This window comes from Podarcis vaucheri (genome assembly GCF_965113315.1).
Source record: "Podarcis vaucheri genome assembly, chromosome: 4".
Classification (NCBI taxonomy): domain Eukaryota; kingdom Metazoa; phylum Chordata; class Lepidosauria; order Squamata; family Lacertidae; genus Podarcis; species Podarcis vaucheri.
Window position 1 is genome coordinate 61157227 of NC_138762.1, and position 19462 is coordinate 61176688.

Here is a 19462-nt window from a genome sequence, read left to right on the forward strand (position 1 = left end):
GGAAAACAAAAAGAAACGGTCTTGAGAGGTTGCTTATGACACAGGCCTGTTTGTCAGTTGCCAGGGGTCTACGGAGGTACAACCACGAGATTTACTCCCTTTGCAGAGTTAACTGCATTCGCACACTGGAGCCAGCCAGCCTTCTTGACTTGAGCAGGGCCGGCTGCCATGTAAATGTGTTTAGGGTCAAGAGTTAATTTTCGCGGCTGTTGGTGCCTCCCAAAGCTGCACTCTTGGAGACCGCAGCTGAGACTCGGCCTGCACAGCTCCAGCCACCTGGTCTCCCCGTCATAATCGAGATGAATTGCGCTGAACCTAAAGGCCAGCTACTCGAGAGGAGGAAAGCCGCAGGCTGGACCGGGGTCTCTTTCCCAAGTAAAAGGCTGTGTGTTTGTTCCGCGGTGAGGGTCGCCTGGGCTTTGAACAAGTAGTTGGTGGCAAATTGCCCGCTGGCCCAGAGAGACCAAAGCAGCTACAGTATTTGCCCAAAAGATCAGGACACCTAAGCAGCTGTTCCTCCGGTTCCTGAGGACTTTGGCATACAAGAGTTGTATTTTACGCAGCAGGGTTTTTTATTTTTAAGGATAGGCAAATAGTTCAATTGCTCAATGAGTACATATAGGGTGCCTAGGAGGACACGTGTGTGTGTGTGTGTGTGTGTGAGAGAGAGAGAGAGAGAGGGGGGGGGCACTCGCCGGCATCACCTTCGGCAGGGACTACAGCTCCCATAATCCCTAGCCACTGGATACAATGACTAGGGTTGATGGGAATTGTAGTCCAATAAAATATGGCAGGCCTCACTGAGGCTGCTCCTGTCACACGGCATAAGATCTTCCACTTCCGTTATTTTGCTCGGGCATGGCCAAAACCATAGCGGAGTAGCAGCAGCAGCAGCAGCAGCAGCAAGTATGTCCGGGAGCAATATCCAGTGGGTCTAGGTCGCTCTAACAGGGGGAATATTATATGCACTTGCCTTGAGAGTAAATCCTAACTGAACACAGGGATTTAGGACCGAGTCAACTTGGATATTGTCGAGCGGTTAGTGGGCGTGGGACGTGAGAATAAGAGATGAGCGAGGCCTCCTTTCATTTGAACTGGGACAAGCCAGAAGGTGGTACCTAGGCAAGGTCATGGGTAGCCATGAGCTGCGCCTACGCTAATGCGGATGCCCTACCTTCATATGGGAGAGCTACATAGTCCTGCATTGGGGGTTGGACTAGATGACCCTCAGGGTCCCTTCCAACTCTACACTTCTATGGTTCTACCCCTTTCTTCGCCCCCACAATCACCGACCCAGTAACCCCTATCTCTTCTACTGGGTGGAAGTTTCCCAGGCTGGGAATCCCAGCATCAGAATAACCCCCCGGGCGCCCTTTCTGACAGCTCGTTTTTTCTCCAGACAGCTACGACTCGAGTATTTGGGCCTCAGCTGGTGCAGGGAGCAGAAAACCGGTCTGCAAGTGCTCGCTTCAGGTAGCGGGCGCCGGGTGCGGCAGGCGCTGGAAGAAAGAGGATTTCAAACCACCACCCCCTCCCTCCGCGTCCCTCTCGCTTGAGTGACACGGCGTCTCTTCGTGTCACTCAGTGCAAATAATCGGGTCCACGTCACTGTCCGGAGCCTGTAGCGTCTGGGGAGCTGATGAGGAGCGCTGGGGGCGGGGGGGGGGGCAGCGGCGACGGGGGGCGTCTCTTAAGGACCACGAGGGAAAGAAACTGTTAAAAGCAGGACGGCAAGAAAGCAACAGTCTCTGCTCGGCGCCCCCCCCCACCGACGCCCGCGCTTGCAAATGCAGCCAGCTGAGGAATTTCTCCTGCGGAACGAGAGGCATTAAAGCTTCTAAGAGCCACAATGAGCGAGACCCGGGCAAAGGCACGGGCGGGCGGGGGGCGCGCTAAGCTACTGCAGCTGGACTCGAGGCGAGCAGAAGAGGACTCCAGCTCTGACCTGGCCCTTCGGGGAGAGGGCGACTTGGGGAGGAAATGAGAGAGAGAGACGCGTCAAAAAAGAGCAAAAAGAGGACGGGGGTGGCGCGCGGGGAGGCGGAGAAAAGCTTACTTTTTAAAAGACCCCATTTATTGCCCAAGGAGAGTTCGCGAGAGTGAGGGACTGGCTGATACAAATAGTTCCCTGGCCTGGGGGGAGGCGGGGGGCTCGGGAGGGGAGAGGGGGGCTCCTTGTTTCGAGTAAACCAGCTGCAGGAGTGATGCTAGAGCAAGGAAGGGCAGACACAATGCTGCTGTTGTTGGTTTGATCTCTAACTGTGGATTGTTAGTCTGGATTTAACTATGTGGTGTGGGGAGGGAGGGAGAAAGGCGGAGGGGGGGGGCGAAGGCTGTTTACAGCTAGTGCAAATAATGTGACAGCTGTTGGAGCGCGAGCAGCCAGCGCCTCTTCGGCTTTTACACAAAGCTCTCTCTATGGCGAGGGAGAGAGAACTAAAGGGGGCGGCGCGGCGACAGGGGACAACGGTTTCGCCCCGGGCCCTAGAAAAGAAAGTAGCGAGCATGCTCGAGGGAAAAACAAAACAAATATTAAACACAAGAAATCCACCCCAGCATCATCTTCCTCATCGATTTCCTGGGATGGGGGTTTGAGGCCCGCCTCTCTTTCTCCCCTCCCCCCTTTGAATATCTCGCGGCGCAGTCCCCAACCAGCCCGTTTGGAAATTCAAGTCTTGCGGGGTGCAATGGCCCTTACTCCTTTGTAAGTGTGTCTGGTGGTTTTGCAGGAACCACAAAGCTGAGCTGAAAGAACAACACCTCCCAGTGCTACTGGGAGGAATGAGCTTTTTTGGGCCAGTTAGAGGAGGGGGACGACGACCCTCACCTGCAACATTTATTTAGCACGCGTGTCCCCAACTGCATAATATTCCTCTGAAAGTAGGGAAAGGATGTATGCGCCCGGGGAGGATGTTACAGAATGTAAGCAGCTTAGCTGAGGGTTGATTCACACATGCACACACACTTCTGCCTATCTCATGCCTCAGCTGAAATGTGTGAGCCTGCACCTTTGAAAAGCATCCACCCTGGAGCCCCAAGGAAGTGCTGTGTGTCCTCTTCCTGCATTGGAGGGGGTTGGACTACACGACCCTTGGGGTACCTTCCAGTTCTAAAATTCTGTGATTCTAATTGTGATGGCTGTCAACACTTGATACTGAGGTCATGTAGTTGAGAACACGCACCTGTGAATTCACTCTTTTGAAAGGCTTATTCACCTAAAAACAAACAACTGGCCTGCTCTTACGCTAGACTAGATATTTGGTTCCCAAATCCCACCTGGACCATGGACCTCTTGAAAATTGTTAATGGTCTTTACAGACCATTTAATGATATTCTGCCTTTTGTAGCTGTTGTGTTGTGCCATGTTAGGAGCTGTATGATGTTTAATTGCCTTTTAATTGCTTCTTTTATTTCTTATACTCTATTTTATTATATTACAACTCACATTCCATAGAACTCAGACTGTAATACAATAAATTACAACATAAGAAATAAAAGAAGCAATAAAAAATATCAGTAAAAATCATTATGAATATTTAATGTGGGCATGCTGCAGCTCACCTGAATGAAACCTGCAGACCACACTTTGGGAACCCCTGGGCTAGATAATCATGCATGGAGTACACAGTGTCCTGGAACACCTACCTGAAGCCAGGGAGGAACACTGTTCTTTAGGAAGTAAGGATTGCAGTCTCTTCCAGATGTGGATGGCACAAGCACATAGGAAGCTACCTTATACTGAATATGACCATTGAGTAAATCTAGATCTGCACTGGCTACAGAGATTTGCAGCTGCTCTCTTTCAGTCAGGGATCTCCCAGTCCTACCTGGGCATACCTGGGTATGCAAAGCATACATCTCATCACTAAACTATGGCCCTTCCCCAACCACATCCTTGGGAGTTGCTAGGATCCAAGTACCTGGCAGGGTCCTCTGCTGATGCCTGCCCCTTGCACGCACATACCCACACCCGGCCTTGCATTCAAAGCAGTGCCAGGGAGCTGGATCTAGCTATTCTTTTATGATAATAGGTCCTACCTAGCATTGTTACAGGCAATTGTGGAAAATTAAGACAGAGCTAGACACAGTGCTTCTCCTTGGTGCCTTGCCCACCACAGCCAGATAAACCCACATGGGCCCACTGACAGAAGAGGGGGCCTACCAAAGGACACATTCCACTTGCATCTAAGAAAAAAATTTGAAGATGTAAAATCTTGCAGGTGTTTTCAGGACCACAGCTTCAGTTACTTTTGTACATACAATCTCCAGTCTACAAATGGCTTAGTTCAGGAATCTCTCCTTGAAGCCCATTGGGCTATTCTCCAGGATAATTGTCCTGAGGATACAGTTGATCCCTGTTTGTTTCACTACGTTTAAAAATGGCACATAATCTTTCATATTTGTGGGAATGTTAAGGAAGGTAGGAGAGGATATATTGTTTGACTATTATCCCTCCTCACTCACGCTAGCGAGTAAACAGCAGAGCACATTTCCTTTGCAACTTATTGGAAGCAGGTTGATGATTCGTTATAATCCTTTAATTAAGCAGTCCAGCCTGGCTTGTCCAGTTTGGATTGTTCCTGGTAAGTTTCCCCTTGATTTCCCTCTTAAAATAAGAATAACACAACACAGTCTTCTTTAAAAGTAAGAATAAAGTTTTACTCACATTCAGTTCACAGCAGTAATCTGAAGGCAGGTTTTATCTTGTGGCTGCAGTGAAAAGAAGTCTGAGCTACATCTCAGACTTTCTGCTTTTGGGCTCCATCCTATTTGACGGTTGAGCTGTGTGCTGGATAAGAGCCAGGACAGCGAGGGTCCAAGAGAGCAAGAGAGAGATGGTTGCGTGGCTTGCCCTTTTATCTGGTCAGCTAGGGTCACACACAGGGGGAAGAAGCTCCAGAGAAGGTATGACAGGAAGTCCTCCCTGTCTGGAGTCACATTCCGCTGTGTGTCCATTCTAGGCAACAAGAAAATGTTGTACTTGACTGCTCTAGTAATAACGCATCCCACAATATTTTCTCTCTCTCTCCCCCCCATCTGTTATATTTTTTACCCTGTCCTCCTTCCAATAGGAGCCCATGGACACACACACATTGTAAAGGAAGTGTTTTTGCTTTCTGCTCGGCACCCTCCCCCCACCTCCATATATTTTCTATATAAAAATACTCAAAACAGTTTAGGTTCACAACACAGCAGGCAAGGAATAACAGACTGCCAACCCTTGTCACCCAGCCCCGAAGGGTATATTTTTAACTGTCAGCAAAATGATGCCAACATGGGAGACATATGCAACTTTACAGGGAGGGAGTGTTCCATAATCTGGGAGCTACCACAGAGAAGGCCCCTGTCCTTCAAGGATACTGGAAAGTTGTTCAAGACAGTCTAAATAGTTCAGTATTAAGTGCTTTTGTTAAACTTGTATGATTTATTACAAGTACTTCCCAAAGCACCTTCACTAACACCTGCCAACTTGTGCCTTCAGATCTCTGGGGGAGGCTCTGCTTGTCCTCCTGCCAGTGAGCATGGCATGTTTGGCACTTAGGCAGGATTCATTCTGTTGTGGAAATAGTTGTGCGCCACCTTCTAACTCACAAATTGTGACTATTGCAGTCTAGGTGTCTCAAACTGAATTCAGAGAGGGACATATTAGCAGGACTGGATGATCACCGATTTCTTGATATTTTTGCTGCAATACTCAAGCCATAGATTTTAGAGTATGTTCATTTATACATGCATGATAGATAACCATATTGGTTCATTAGGAAGAAATCCAGGTGTTAACAGTCTGTGGATCTTAAGTTATATAGTGCCTTGGACACTCTATAATGGAAAAGCAGGATAGAAATGTTCTTTAAAATTCTAGAGGAAATGGTTTGAAGGCAGAACTGTAGGTAGTGACTTGTGTACTAATACCCCAGTGCTTTCAGCTTTCACATGCCTCCAGTGCATAGTCTGCCAATGCTCAGGAATTGTAGTAGCCAAACTCTCTGATCCAAAAGCCTCACTTTTCATTCCAGGTGCACTCTGTGTATGCTAACTGTAGTCCCTAGCCAGCTTGCAGGTGCAAAGAAAAATGACTCTCGCCAGATTCTGGCTCCAGATGTCAATGCAACTAGGTTTCTGCCCTGGAGAGTCCTATCTGAATTTAAGCACTGAAGCTGTTTTTGTCCCACCCTGGGTAGGAACCAACCTATTCCAGTATCTCCTTCTGGAATAAGAAATGGCATGTCTGGGACCTTCTCCTTTAGCAGCAGATACCAAGGCACAATTTGCAATGTCAGGCACAATTAGCAATGTCAATGCAATTTATATATGCAGGCACTGAAAGGGAAATTCCTGGTTCAAATGAAACCCTTTTCATAATTCGGGACTAAAACCAAGTATAAACGGCACAATTTTAGGCAGATCTCACATTTGATCTTTCCAAATGGGTTTATTAAGGGGAGAATTAAATTGTGGGAGGCAAGTGGGAAGTAAATTTTCACATTCTTTCAGGATTAAAGAGTATTTCACCTCGCACAATACCAGCTCCAGTATGCAGTCACACCCCTTGCTAAATGAGTATGGCTTTGTTTGAAACCAGAACATAAAAAATAGCAACGAAAGCTCGTCCAAGATGGGTGAGGTCTAGGGCTGTGATCCTAAGCTTACAAGTGAAATCCATGAATATACTGCGTTCTAATCACTCTGAAATAATCAAATTTGTATTTAAAAAGTGATAGAGGAGTTCAAGATAGGCATACCTTTTGCACATAGTGGGAGAAAACTGCTTTTTACTGAGGACTGAGTCAAAACTGCCTGGCTTTCCTAGGAGAAGAAAGATAAGGTTTGGCGTGCATGTATGTGTGTGTGAGTGAGAGAAATAGAAGATCAGGGCTACACACAGTGTGTTTTGTGTGTTCTGGTTTGCATGGTAATTCAAAACAGAGTTAGATTAGTTTGTAATGTGAGGAAATTTCCATTGTATTTATTGAACAAATCTGTTAACCTTCCATTGTTTTTAAATATTGTACGATCAAGTTCCGAAATAAACTGAATCTATTCTGAGAAAACTAGGCTGCTATTCTCACAATGTCTAAGTGTTAAAACGTGGAGCAAAACTACTTTTGCAGCAAAAGGAATTTATCTCATGATGCTTTGTTTACAGGTTTTCTCCCTGCTTTTACATAAACAATAATGTCAATGACTGAGGTACACCAATTTTGTTAGGGGCAACAACAGTGGCGTAGCGTGGGTTGTCAGCACCCGGGGCAAGGCAAGTAATTTGCGCCCCCTAACCCGTGGATTTGCGCCCCCTAACCCGTGGATTTGCGCCCCCTAACCCGTGGATTTGCCCTAACCCCAGATGTTGCGCCCGGTGCGGCCGGCCCCCCCTGCACCCCCCAGGCTACGCCACTGGGCAACAACATCCTGTTTGTGTGATCCTGCTCCTGATTCTCTTGATTGAGAGTCAGGCTTAATAAGCAAATGAGTGCTGAATCAGGGGCATGTGGCACAGCATCCTTTTCTCAGACTGGTCCACCAGATATCTATGGGAAGCATGAAAGCAGGCTATACGTTTAATAGCAGAAACTCATATACTGAGGCATACTGACCTCAAAAATGGTGGTTAAACAATGCTTATTTCAATGTGACCAACATTTGCATAACAGTAAACAGAACAAAACCCTGAGGGATAGCTCAGTTGTATAGCATGAGAATCTTAATTTCAGGGTTGTGGGTTCAAGTCCCAGGTTGGGCAAAGGATTCCTGTCTTGCAGGGGGTTGGACTAGATGATCCTCATGGTCCCTTCCAACTCTACAGTTCTATGAAATTTAGCAATGTGCAATTCTAACCTTGTCTACTCTGCAGTAAATCCTATTGAATTTAATGGGGCTTACTTACAGGTAAATGTAGTTAGGGACTGTGGCCTGGACCTATTGCTTTACTTGCATCACATTGACATGGCTCCTAGACTTTGCTTTGGCTCAGCGGGAGTGAAACCTGTTATCCAGAGTGGCTCTTTGATCACACATGCGCAAGAAACACTCTGCTTTGCCACAGCCTTCCTGTCCCCCTAGCAGAGTGCGGTAGCTTCACTCCTCTTCATAAACTTTTCAGATTAGGTGGGAATCATTCTGCTACAGAAATTTGACGCTTCCTTACGTAGATAATGGAACGAGCACTTCTTTGTATATCAACTATATTAATATAGCCAATTAGTAGCTTATACAGCTTTCCCACCTTGGAAACTGCATCAGGGCCTTATTGCTAATGACCCAGAATGGCTAGAGACATGATGGCAAAGTGGGCTTTTAATGCTTTGGTGTAATATGTGAAGAATACACCCAATTTCTCCTTGCATGGAATGCATGAAACCCCCCCAACCATACGTTTCCTGTGCATCTCACTCGTGCAATTTCCTGTTTCACACATTAATCTGGAAGCACAAAAGTGTGTCTGAATTCCCACACATCATAAAGCGAAGCTAAAGCAGCTTTCAATATGTTTTTTCCATCTCACTTGTGCCATTTGAGTGCATCTGGGAAAGACCTATAAGGGCACATGCACACAACATGAAATATAATTCTGAGTATTCTCTTGCACTACTGATACACTATGGCTGCAAAAACACTTAAAGTGTGACAAAGAGAGAGAAAGATCCATGTTTAAAATGAACAGGCATTGTAGCCTGTTTAGGTCTTATATTTGGATTAAAGATGTGGGAAAAAGAAAAAAGAAAAGAAAACTTGTAAAATATTGTGTGGAAATGTCCTAGTGTTTTCAAATTGATTGCGAGTATACGGGAAAGTAGATTTACACTTGGCAGTTAAATCTTTCAATGCTTTTTGAGGAACCTGTGATCCCAGTACGATTCACATCAATTGATTTCAATGGGATCTGTTTAATAAACTGGTTTAGTACCGAGATGATTAGCCTCGCTAAAGTGAGGGGTCAGCCTGTCTGAAATGGGTCCCCCCCCCCTTAACAGCTTAGAAATATGTCATTTTGATTTCAACGGAAAGCCATTAGTCATACAGTTCTAACCCTGCTTGGAAGCGAATGAGCTCCATTCAGCACTGTGGGACTTGCTTCGGAATTAACATGCATGCAGCGGGGAGGCAAGTCATATAAAACCTGGGAATAAGGATAATTCTATTTTGTTTTGGATTGTGGCGCCGATCGTCTTCAATCCGAGCACTTCTGGTTTGTGAATAGAATTTCTGTTTTGGGCAAAGCCGGCTTGTTTCAGGGCAACTGGCAACTGTACATCGAATTTCATTCCTCGTCACTCTCATGCGGCATATCTGTCACTCTCCAGTTTCTGTGCACGAGGCGCTCTGGGTGGAAGATACCCCCAGCAGTCATTCATTAAGCGCCAGAGCAATAAATCGAGCTCTAACGTGACGTCTGCCATTTTCTGCAGGAATGTTGCTTGCGAAACTACTTTTGCCCTGGAGCAAAGGCGGAAAGATAAACACGGCTGCCTTGCCAAAACACTGGCAAATCTTTTCCTGCTTCCACAAATTTCTAAAAGTCACCCAGCATCTTTCTCTCCCGCCCCCCGCCTCCCCCCCCCCAGGATTAGACTGCTGCCTCTGAGCGGGGCGCGCGAGTGGTGGTGCTGTTGTTGGCTTTTTATTTTGGTCTTAAGGGGGGGGGGAGAGAGCTAATGCAAATGAGAGGAAAATAATTTTCTTTCAGCGATATGCAATGTATTAGTCACTTGTTATCGTGCTTGGAGGCAGACCTCATTTGCGCGTCTGCCAACTCGCTCACATCTGCTCAGAGCTGTTCCGGGCATTTTAACCTTGGCGGTGTCGTGTCGTAGTCCCACGGATCAAGAGCCAGTAATTAAGGCTCGAAGCAGCAGCAAAAATTCATAGCCGCCCATCTGCAGAGCAGTTGCTTCCGCGCTCAGCCCCCCTCGCCTCCCTCCCGTTTCGGAGCCGACGACTTCAAGATGGCAAGGCAGGCTGCGCCGGGGTCCTTAAGTCTTCCGAGGAAGGCCGAGGGGGCGCGCAGCTTCGCAGCCAGAGGAGGAATCCCAGCTGCGCCGTGAAACTTTGTCCGCGAGGCCCTGCTCTGTGCTCCCTCGGCCGGTTCTTGCCCTGCGCATTGCTGGGATATTAAAACCGGAGGATTCGTCTAGATCGCTGCTTGCTGCTTGAGGACACGTACGATGCTTTTAGTAAAGGCGGAATAGATTCTGCTGAAGATGCCTCTGGGAGACTGGAGGGTTTTTCCTTAGGGTGCTAGGCGATGTACAGTTAGAATTGAGGAGCGCTTCCTATCCCCACCAGCGGCCCTGTTTGGACTTGGGGAGTCCCTGGCTGAGTGGTAGAGCATCTGCCTTGCATTCAGAAAGCCCCTGCTTCAATCCCTGGCGTCTCCAGGTAGGCCTTCCTGAAACCCTGGAGAGCTGCTGCCGGTCAGTGCAGACAATATGAGCAAGATAGGCCCATGGTCTGGTTCATGATAAGCCTTTGTTCCTATGAGTGATGCCCAAGCCCTAGTCGTCTTCGCATAAATTGTCTTTCGGCTCCAGCCTATGTCTGTTTACCTGGAAGCAGGTGTCGCTGTGTATTCTGTGTCTTCCTCTAGGTGAGCCTTGGACCGCTGGCAATCCTGTGCTCATTTGCTTTACGATGGAACCCACCCCGGGGGTGCAGGAATGAACGTTAGGGGGGGCTAAAAAAAGTTAAAGGAGCGGAAAGCACTTGGGATGGGACAGTTAGCTAGAAATGCTAATGTAGGGAAATCTGGACTGGAGAACATGATTAGTGGAAGAAACCCTCCTGCAACTGATAGGCAGGTTTAGGGACTCGCCCCAGATTTCACATTTAAGGCGGCAATCCTATGCGCGCTCACCTGTGAGTAAGCCCCATTCAGCTCAACGAGGTTTACTTCTGAGTAGATATAAAAAGGGTCGCAGGGCAACTGTGAAGTCATCCTGGATCAAGCGGCTTGCAGATGGTTGCCACACAGCTCCTTTTCTGACATTTAAGTCTGCTGCGCTCATCTTTATTTTAAAAGGCACGTTTAATGCACATTTTCCAGAAAGCGCTGGCACCAAAACTCCTTACTGGTAGGAGTTGTACAGACGAAGTGTGATGGTGCTGGTGGTTTGGATTTTCGCTGCTTCTCCGCAGGAAGATGGCTAAGGGCGCAAGCCAACGGGAAGGTCTCCTGCGCAAGCCCGGCTGACGAAGCTGCGCAGGGAGCGGCTGCTGTTCTTTAGCAATTAATTTCAACCGGGCCTTGTGAGCGCTGGATTGCGCCTTAAGCTGCTTTGCTATGGCGTCATTTCATTGAAAGGAGAGCGAGGTTGCTCCTGAGTTAAGTTTGCGGGGGACGAGCTCGCCACCTCGGCGTGGGGACTTCGACTGAGCGAGCGCTTAGGCGACGAGGATTGCAACCCCCCGCCCTGTTAAAAGCTCTCCATTCGCGAGCGCTTAACTCGCGGACCAATCTGCTGGCGGGCGAAGAGGAGGAGGAGGCGGCGGTGGAGGAGAAGGGGCCGACGACGCAGGCAAAAGCAGGCAGACGGTCCTGCGGGGGGAGCGGGAGGATTTAAGGCTACTTAAGCTCGCCCGAGCGCTCGACAGCGAACCAACCAAGGCTGCATCTCTAGCTGCCGGCGCGCCGGCCATTTGCTGAATAATGAGAAGCTGCTCCTTCCCCTCCCGAGGGACTCGCCTTCACACAGGCTCCTCTCGGAGGTGGCTGCTCGCTCCGCCCGCCCCCCCCCCGCGTGTGTGTGTGTGTCTGCCGGGAGGGAGAGCGGGGAGTGGGAGGCGCTGCGCTCCCAATCAATCAGACCCTCGATGCTGTTGCTCCGTAAATGAGGAAACCACAGGCACTGTCAGCCACAATTAAGCAAAATCAACTCGCCCGTGATCAATATCTGCTCGTTTCCCCGCTGAATACGGGGGCCGACGCCGACCTCCTTTGGGCTCTCGCAGCGCGGCCGCCGGGCCGAAAAAGCCACAAAGGGCAGCGCCGGCCCAAGCGGGGCAGGCGAGGGGAAAGAGAGAGGGCGGGGAGCGCATTCATCACGGAGGGGGGGGGAGGAACTCGGCTGTGGGTGTGCGCCCCCCCCCCGTGCACGCGCGCTGCTGTAGACCGTGGGGCTTAAAAAGCAAGAGGGTGTGGACCAAGCGGGTTTACCATTTCATCCTGGTCTTCACAGCCACCGAGTTTGGGTCTGGGCTGGTTTGTTTATGTGTACTAGTCACGCACATAGCTGGATACTTGTGTTGGTTTTCCTTCTTAAACTTTCCTATTAACAAATACGGGGTTTTTTTTTTTAATAATTTATTTCAGCTTACTCCCTCCCTAACCTGGATTCTTAGCACACCCTTGTGAGACTAAAACTGGGCTGGGAGGAACCTCTTCCTTCTGTCTTTGCAAGCCAGCCAGCTTGCCTGCTGTCCGGGCTGGGGGGCGTGCGAGGGGTTAATGGGCCGCAGGCGCCGACGGGGCCTTGCCTGCGTTTTCCCCCGCTCTCGCTTGGCTGATACCCAGGGAGGCGGCGTCCGCTTAGGTACCTGAAAGACCCATTGAGTGCCAAGCGGAGGCCCTTCTCCTTTCCTGTGGCCCGTTGCTGCCGCCGCCGCCGCCGCCCCTCCTCCGCCTCTGTCACCGCCTGCTTGTTGTCTCTCCAAGCAGCAGCAGCAGCGGAAACCGAGCCCGTGTCTGTGCGCGCGCCTAAAATGGCGCGGCCGGTCGGGGATCTCAAAGACGAAACGGGCTGGGATGACTCATTCGGCCTGGCTGAAAGAGCGAAGGAGAGTCGCAAGGAGGCGGCAGCGCGAGGAGGTGCCTGCGCTCCGTACAGGCCAGGCGAGCGCCCTTCGCCTCGGTGCTGCCGAGCCTCTAATCCTCTCCGAAGGGGGGAGGAGGGGACCCCACGGGACGGGCTGAGACCCCCACATCGGCGCCCGAGGCGAAGGTGCTTTTCGCCGTGTACGTAGTGCGGGAACTGGGCCTTAATGGCACAAGTCAATTCGGGGAATTTCTCGGATCAAACGGCGGGGGGCGGGGGAGAGACGCGAGGTCGCGAGAGAAATACTTCTCTCGCCTTCATTCTGTTTTGTTGCCTTCGTTTCTGCTTCCTGCAACGTCCCGCGTGCCTGGGCTATTTCACGAGGGACCAGATTATTAAGCCGCACGACGACACCCCAATATCCCCCCCCCCCGCGTGGCCGCTCCACCTCCCCCACCTCCGAGTTCATTTGGGTGGAACAAACGGGCCCCACAGCTTCCCCCGGGTCTCGTACTAGGAGAAGCGGGGGCGCTATTTCTCCACCGCGCAGAAAACGTTGGCAAGAGACGACGTGTGTGTGAGAGAGAGAGTGAGAGAGAGAGACAGAGACGGCGGGCAGGGTTATTTGAAGGCTCGCCAGCCATTTTACCTTTCCCTTATTGACGGCCTTCCGCCGTCCTCCTCTCCCCGCCCCTCCCCGTCCCCAAACATCACTTATTCACAAGTTTTCCTGGCAAATGGCGGTAAAGAGTCGAAGTCACTGCGCTTTGCTTCGCGGTTGATGTGCAAAGGAGGCTGCTGCGGTCCGAAGCCTTGCGCACGGCGGTGGAGGAAACGACCCGCTGCTGCCAGAGGTTTTTGGATGCGCTGCCGGTCTGTGCACCGCCCCCTTTGAACCCCGATCTTCCAGGGAAACGAAGGCAAAGGCTGTCTGAAGCCACTCTCTCCCTTCGAAGCAGGGTCTCCCTGGCAAACGGCAGGAAAGTCCTTTCCTTTCCTGCGGCTACACAGCAGTTGGCTGGGGTTGTGGAGTCCTCGCTTCCCCTCTTCCTCCTGCTCTCCACCCCTCACTTTTGCAATGCACACGGCTCCTTTCCCCGAGGCTTGGAGCTCCTGTTCCTTACAAAAGCCAAGGGAAAACAGGAGATAGGGAAAGATCGTTCTCTCTCTCTCTCTCTCCCTCCTTCCCGTCCCGTTTTATCTGAGTCTCGAGTCCGGAATCCCCCATTCCGGATGTCGTTGCCTGTGCCCAATCGATCGCGGCCGCCCCGTAATGCCTACACAGCGCTTTGTTTACATGAGAAGAAAGTCCGGATCGCGAAGGCGCACGTGACGGCGCAGGAAGCCTCCCGAGGAACGTGCGCAGACATAAGAAAGGGGAACTTTAAAAGCCCCTGAAATAGCCACCCGACCGGTTCTTCTCTTTTTCCGCGCGCTGCTTGGGCAAACTTGGGCATCGTTCTGCGCGCCTCCGTTACGCACATGAGAAAATCGGGTTGGAGACGTCGCAGGCACATTGTGCTTAGCTTTGTGGCCAGACAAAATGCCACACGTCCCGGCTAAAGGTCAGCCGCCTTCCTCCCAGCCGTGGATACTTAGTTTGCTCTTTACTACTTTGCTTAACAATCGTGTTTCAAGCTCTCTAATACAACGTAGCTTCCCGCCACCTCTGCGCAACGGCGTGTTCAAATTTATGCCACCGTATTTTGCACGACCCCGTGCATGCTTATTCATAAATTCTTCTGTGTTCAAGGGGGCTTACTCCGAGGCAAGTGTGCACACAAGTGTGCAGCCTTGTTTAAAATAGCAAACTGCACTAATATCTTAAGGTTACAGTTGTAATACCGTGGGGCGAGGCCCGTTTAACACAGCGGGGCTTGGTTCAGACATAAGATAGGAAGGGCTGGGCCAATTCGAAATTGTAAATGGAAGAAAAGGTGGTTTGACTTAAAGGGAAGCCAGGACAGTGTAGTGCTTGGTGCAGCCCAAGATGCTCTCTGAGTGACCTTGACGCGCTCTGCCCTTTCCTTTGATCTTACCTCGCGCGATTGATGTGCGGCTAAAATTGGGGAACGTTTGCCACCTTGACCTCCTTGGAAGAGATATATAAATGCAATAAATACATTTCCAGTAATGTAGAGCCAGAAAGCGTGTAGTTGCCCCCGAGTTCAGGCTTTGAGTACGTGTGCAGGCTCATGAATAGGCTAAGTGTACGTCGTGTCGTTATTGAAATATAGGAGAAAAGGCTGCCTCCCCATCAGATGCTCTGCAGCTTGTTTAGGGGAGACCTGAAACGGGCAGGGAGCTAGAGATGGGCAAACTATGTATGGTCTTGTTTTGATTATAGAGGAGGGCCTTCTCTGATTAACGCGAAAGCCCCGCTGGGTTAGCGCCATTCCCCCCTGACATTCGCCATCCACGTCCGCTTGCTCTACGGCTCCGACCCGCCTGCCGTGCAGCTGACGGCGGGCCTGTGGTTTATGCAGTGGAAAGTGGCCGGCTGCCAAAAGGAGCAGGAGGTGGAAAGAGGAAAGGCGCCAACAGGGAACTCGTGTGCGCTCGCGGCATTCGCTCTCCTTCCTGGCTCGCTGGAGTCCGGCTGGGGCTTACTCTCATGGCTATTTTTCCTCCTTGCACCCTTTTTCGTGCCCTGGTTGGCAAGAAAGGCTACTTCGCCACCTTGAATGGCGGGAAAGAGGGCGGGAAAGAGAGGCCATCAACGCTCTCGGCATGGTTTCTCCGGACCCTCCTTCCCGGGGAGGCGAAGCGCAAAGCGCTGCGGCTGCTTCCCCTGGCCGCGGGCACCAGGTTTGTTGAGTTTGCGAAGGCAGGAGCGTGCGAGCAAAAGTTTGCTCCTGCGCCCGCCTCCAGTGGCTGCCAAGAGTCTGTTGCCGTTGCGAGGGCGATGCAAGCGGTTCCCTTTTTGAAGAGAGAGAGAGAGAGAACGAGAACGGGGAGGGCAGAGGAGGATCCAACAGCCAAGCAGGGCGCTGCGTGAATGCATTTGCCTCCCACCCAATGATGTGGAGTTGCGGCGGCTGCCAGTGGTGCCCGGAGAACTGGGTGTTCAGCCAGACACGCCGAGCGCCGGGGCCGCTTTTTTCTTTTCCTTTCGAGTCTGCTCTGTAACGTGAGCGCAGCAGCTTGAGGGGGAGAGAGAGAGAGAGAGAGAGAGAGAGAGAGAGAGAGAGGAGGCTCCTCTCGGCTGCGGACACCGAGCAGGTTTTGCAGCGAAACCCCCGCCGTGCAGCTCCCCCCTTTTCCTCCCAGGCGAGCTTGACGGATTTGTCAGCCGGACACCTCCGGGGAGGAAATTCCGCGTGGCCTCTTTGGCGCTCGGAGCCTGCCTGCTGCTGCTGCTGCTGCTGCTGCTGCTGCTGCCTTAGGTCACATTCTCGCGCAGCCAGCGAGCTCGCCTAGCTCGGCAGGAGGCGCGGCGCGATCCCCACCCCGGGGAGGAGGTTTTGCTTTCCGTCGCGGGCTGGTACGGTCGGAAGCTGCAGCTATGGCAGCCTCTAGCAACTCTGGCCGAGGTGCTGGCGCCCAGCTAGCAGCATATAAACGAGGTGGAGGGGGGGTGCTCTCCAAAGTAGCATGCGGGAGGGGGAGGAACCGAGGAGAGAGCTTTTTAATCAAGTTTTTTTTTTTTTGCGAGGGGGGGAATCGTGAGATATGTGAAGTTCTGTTATTTTCTGTTGTCTTCTTCCTTACGTCCCCCCCTTCTATGTATAAAGCAAAAGAGGGTTACATAACGAGGAGATTCCCGAAGGTAGAAGGAGACTTGCGGGGACTCGGAAAAGCAAAGTGCCAAGCCCTGAATCGCTCTACGGAGGCGGAGAAACAGCCAGGGAGGTGGTTTATTTAATTTTCAGGACGAATTAGATAAAACTGCGGTCTTTAGTCCAACTCCAACTCTCTAGTGTAGCCGGAATCTCAGCTAAAGCATACACACTAATTCAATGTACTGATTTTTTGGGGGGTGGGGTGGGAAATAATCGCAATAAACACGAACAAACTTTAACAGCCACGGCCTACCCGCCCTCGTTATGCCCAAACCCCACTTCTTTGACAATGTCTCTCAGCGTGACTTTCTCAGACGCTTGTGCATTTTAATTTACACTATGCATTATATATGTCGCCTTTTATTAGCATGGTCAAGGCAGGCGATTAATACCTAGAGCTAACACCCAGTCCTGAACAGCCCCGATTCTGCGCGCACTTTCTGGGGACTAGGCCTTGCTAAAGACAAGCGGGACTTGGGTCTGTCTTGATTTCGATGCGGGGGGGGCACTCCTTTTCAGCCTGAGGGTCCCACCTGAAGGAGCCTTTCGGGGCCGGCGGTGGGCGAGGCCAGAGGCAAAAGGTGGCGGCGGCGGCTCCATGGATGTTACGGTAGCCTACATTCTAACCGCGCAAGAGTCAAAAGGTTTCTGTGTTCTATTTCTCTATAAAGTGCGTCAAGGCAAGCGAAGAGGCATTATCTTCTGTCAAGGACACATTAAAACCAGACAAAAGCGCTCCGAAGGGTTTGTGGGGGCAGTGCCAGTGGGGTGCGGCCTAAGGAGAGTGGGCTTCCGGTCCTCTATCCTTTATTTTAGTGGACCTCTTGGGATTTACCTTAAGGTAAGAGGGTAAAGGAAGGTTTGGGTCGTTACAGGGTAAACCAGTGCATGTCTACTCTAGTCCCAATGCGTTACTGGGGATTACTCCCGGGTAAACGAGTAGTGGGTAGGACTGCAGCCTTGAGCACATTTCTTTGATTTCACTGGGACTTGCGGGTGAAGCCTGCTCTGGACCGTAGATCCAAATGCTCGGGTTTAACTGAGCTGTGGATCCATTGCTCCGTAAGCGGAGTGGTTGCTTATATGTAACCTTCCAGGCTCACAGCCACAAAGCAGAGAGGGCTGCTGCTTTGCCAGCAACGTCTCCTCCTGGAGCCCGAAGGGTTAAAAGTCTGTTGCTTGTTGCAATGAAATTATGGCTGGCAGTGGCGCCGCTGTTTGTTCAACAGACCTCCACTTTTAAACAGTTCACAAAAAGTTCATCAGGGCGGCGGTGATTATAAACAACGTATGTATGCGCTGGGAAGCGCGACCCTGAAAACGAGCAGAAACGAGCAAACATCTCGCCTCGCCCACCTCCGGGGAAGGGATCGCGCGCTCGGTTGTACTTTTTGCACAGAACCGGCTCAGGCGCTGCGCGCTCCCGGCTGCTGCAACTCTTCTTCGGGCCTCCGAAAAGGCCTTTCTCTCCCAGCCCGCGGATCCCGTCTCCCTTTCGCCTCGTGTCGCTGGGATGCAGCGGCGACGCTCCAAAGGGGAATTTGGCAACTTCTTCTGTTGCAAAAGCTCCGCGGCAGACCTTAAGCAATCCCAGCCTCGCTCTGAGCCCCTTCTGTGCAAACACCTTTGCCCGGGGCGAGTTTCGCGGCGTGGACTAGCAAAGAGAGATGGTTGTCTTGCAGCAGAAGGCAACATAGTTTTCTTTTTCTCCTTGTTTTGTTGTTTTATTTTTAAATATGCACTGTAGCGCTTGGGGAGCTATCATAATCTGGGCCGATTATTTGGCAATTTGCCTTTGACCTTCCTCTCTTCCCAGTTTAGGAAACCTTTGCATTCAGGGCGTAGCTTCGTTTGCATATCTGCCTTTGGAAGCCATCGGCTCCCCTTCCCCACACAGCGCCCCAAGTACCTGGGGTCGACTCAGATCGCGCTTTTGGGGTCGACTTTTGCAGATCTCAGGAGCACCAGCCGATGGCAACCAACGCTACATTTCCCCGCGAGGAAACCCAGAGCCTTAGCTCAGTTCCAGCCTATAAAAAGCAAGATTAGGCTCCCGGGCATGTCTCCTGCTTTTCAGAAAAGGGGTGGGGGAAAGGGGAGAGGGAGCGGCGTCCCCTCCCTCCGTGCAGACAGCCCTATCTCTTTGGACTTTGTGTCCCCTCCATTCCTTACAGATGAGGCAGCGCTCTGGGCGGCTACTAACCGTATGTAAAACTCTCAATCACTCTCCAGGCTGCGGCTGCTCCATTCGAAAACATTACGAGCCGTGCATCTGGAAAACACTAAATCTGGTCAGCAAAACCCGTCTTTCCCCTGGAACAACAACTTTTGAATGATAGGGCGATATTTCGTCCTAGCCTTTACTGGGGCGGTGGGGGGGGGGTGCGAGGAGAAGGAAGGAGAGGAGAAGGGGCCAGTTCCTCTTCCTTGACAGCAATTGGGGTCAGCTCTTGCAAGCTAGCTGCTGCGGAGGGAGGGAGGGAGGGAGGGGACGGTGCCATTTCCGTAAAATATGTTCCGTGAGTGGGGATCTGCACAAAAGGCTTCTTCAAGGAGCTGGGAGGGGGAACAAGAAGGGCTCGTGAAATGCTTGAGGAGAACACAGGGCTTTCCTTGGCGCTTATACGGAGGTCCTCTGATCGTGGGTGGAGCATTTGTGCGCAAACGCAACCTAGGTTTTGCCTCCGCTCCGGTTTTAAGGGTTAATTCGTCTCTTTTGGAGCACGGGGGCTTTTAAACTGCGAGGCGTGCGTGCGTGCGTGGCGCTCTCCACTGGCCTCTGCGTGGATAGGTCCTACCAGACCCCGGGGCTCCTCCACCGCTTACTCTCGGGTAATCCCACTGGGCTTGGTTGAGCCACAGGGGTTGAAGGGCTGCAGCAGTAGAGCCCGATCCTAATCGCATACGTACTTATATTGGATAGTGAATTAG

General features: G+C 51.2%; 1 protein-coding gene across 8 annotated transcripts in view; it reads left to right on the forward strand.

Annotated features, from left to right (window-relative positions):
* BCOR (BCL6 corepressor) overlaps positions 1–19462 on the forward strand; it is an 87924-nt gene that overhangs the window by 18483 nt on the left and 49979 nt on the right. The window contains exon 1 of one of the 8 annotated variants that reach the window (XM_082219936.1): positions 15407–15557. The exons of 6 other annotated variants lie outside the window; for them this stretch is intronic. The gene's annotated coding sequence lies outside the window, so the exon portion shown is untranslated. Of the gene's footprint in view, positions 1–15406; positions 15558–18741; positions 18823–19462 lie in introns of those variants that run through there. One more of the 8 variants, XM_082219934.1, reaches the window with a different exon arrangement.